Here is a 2,249-nt window from a genome sequence, read left to right as displayed (position 1 = left end):
AGTGGGCTCTCATGGAGCCTCACAGATGTGCAGAGCTTTGTTGAGACTCTCCAACACCAAACTTAGAGTTTGGATATGGGAGTTCAACACCAAACCTAGAGTTTGGTTGTGGCCTCCCAACACCAAACTTAGAGTTTGACTGTGGGGGCTCTAGTTGACTCTGTTTTGAGAGAAGCTTTTTCTGCTTCCTTTCCATGGTTGCAGAGGGAGATCCTTGAGTTTTAAACACAAGGGAGTCCTCATTCCATTGAAGGACTATTTCACCTCTGTCAACATCAATCACAGCTCTTGCTGTGGCCAGGAAAGGTCTTCCTAGGATGATGGATTCATCCTCTTTCTTTCCAGTATCCAGGACTATGAAATCAGCAGGGATGTAAAGGCCTTCAACCTTTACTAATACGTCCTCTACTTGTCCATAAGCCTATTTTCTTGAACTGTCTGCCATCTCTAATGAGATTTTAGAAGCTTGCACCCCATAGATTCCTAGTTTCTCTATTACAGAGAGGGGCATGAGGTTTATTCCTGAACCAAGGTCACACAGAGCCTTAAAGATCATGGTGCCTATGGTACAGGGTATTATGAACTTTCCAGGATCCTGTCTCTTCTGAGGCAATGTCAGTTGATCTATATCACTTAGTTCATTGATGAACAAGGGAGGTTCAATTTCCCAAGTATCAATGCCAAATAATTTGGCATTCAGCTTCATGATTGCACCAAGGAACTTGGCAGTTTGCTCTTCAGTAACATCCTCATTCTCTTCAGAAGAGGAATACTCATCAGAGCTCATGAAGGGCATAAGGAGGTTCAATGGAATCTCTATGGTCTCTAGATGAGCCTCAGAGTCCTTTGGTTCCTCAGAGGGAAGCTCCTTATTGATCACTGGACGTCCCAGGAGGTCTTCCTCCTTGGGATTCACGTCCTCTCCTCTCCTCACAGGTTCGGCCAGTGGTGCTTATGTCAATGGCCTTGCACTCTCCTTTTGGATTCTCTTCTGTATTGCTTGGGAGAGTACTAGGAGGGATTTCAGTGATCCTTTTACTCAGCTGGCCCACTTGTGCTTCCAATTTTCTAATGGAAGATCTTGTTTCATTCATGAAACTTACAGTGGCCTTAGACAGATCAGAGACTAAGTTTGCTAAATTAGAAGTATTTTGTTCAGAGTTCTCTGTCTGTTGCTGAGTGGATGATGGAAAAGGTTTATTATTGTTAAACCTGTTTCTTCCACCATTATTAAAGCCTTGTTGAGGCTTTTGATCCTTCCATGAGAAATTTGGATGATTTCTCCATGATGAGTTATAGGTGTTTCCATAAGGTTCACCTAAGTAATTCACCTCTGCTATTGCAGGGTTCTCAGGATCATAAGCTTCTTCTTCAGAAGATGCCTCTTGAGTACTGTTGGATGCAGCTTGCATTCCATGCAGACTCTGAGAGATCATATTGACTTGCTGAGTCAATATTTTATTCTGAGCCAATATGGCATTCAGAGTATCAACTTCAAGAACTCCCTTCTTCATAGGCATCCCATTATTCATAGGATTCCTTTCAGAAGTGTACATGAACTGGTTATTAGCAACCATGTCAATGAGTTCTTGAGCTTCTGCAGGGGTTTTCTTTAGGTGAATGGATCCACCTGCAGAAGTGTCCAGTGACATCTTTGATAGCTCAGATAAACCATCATAGAATATATCCAGGATGGTCCATTCTGAAAGCATGTCAGAAAGACACTTTTTGGTCAGTCCTTTGTATCTCTCCCAAGCTTCATAGAGGGATTCACCTTCTTTCTGTCTGAAGGTTTGAACATCCACTCTAAGCTTGCTCAGCTTTTGAGGAGGAAAGAACTTGGCTAGGAAGGCCTTGACCAGCTTATCCCAAGAGTTCAGGCTATCCTTAGGTTGAGAGTCCAACCATACTCTAGCTCTGTCTCTTACAGCAAAAGGGAAAAGCATGAGCCTGTAGACTTCAGGATCTACTCCATTAGTCTTTACAGTATCACATATCTGCAAGAATTCAGTTAAGAACTGAAAAGGATCTTCAGATGGAAGTCCATGAAACTTGCAGTTCTGCTGCATCAGAGAAACTAATTGAGGTTTCAGCTCAAAGTTGTTTGCTCCAATGGCAGGAATGGAGATGCTTCTTCCATGTAAATTGGAATTAGGTGTAGTAAAGTCCCCAAGCATCCTCCTTGCATTATTATTATTTTCGGCTGCCATCTCCTCTTCCTGTTCGAAAATTTCTGAAAGGTTATCTCT

At 42.6% G+C, this 2,249-nt stretch overlaps 1 non-coding gene across 1 annotated transcript; it reads left to right on the top strand.

Annotated features, from left to right (window-relative positions):
* The first annotated feature begins 1,706 nt into the window (after positions 1–1,706).
* Positions 1,707–1,814, top strand: LOC112724341 (small nucleolar RNA R71). Its single transcript, XR_003163508.1, has one exon. It is a non-coding gene; the product is annotated as a small nucleolar RNA R71 (small nucleolar RNA).
* The last annotated feature ends 435 nt before the right edge of the window (positions 1,815–2,249 follow it).

Source organism: Arachis hypogaea, chromosome 11 (assembly GCF_003086295.3).
Source record: "Arachis hypogaea cultivar Tifrunner chromosome 11, arahy.Tifrunner.gnm2.J5K5, whole genome shotgun sequence".
NCBI lineage: Eukaryota > Viridiplantae > Streptophyta > Magnoliopsida > Fabales > Fabaceae > Arachis > Arachis hypogaea.
This window is presented reverse-complemented; position numbering and strand designations above follow the sequence as displayed.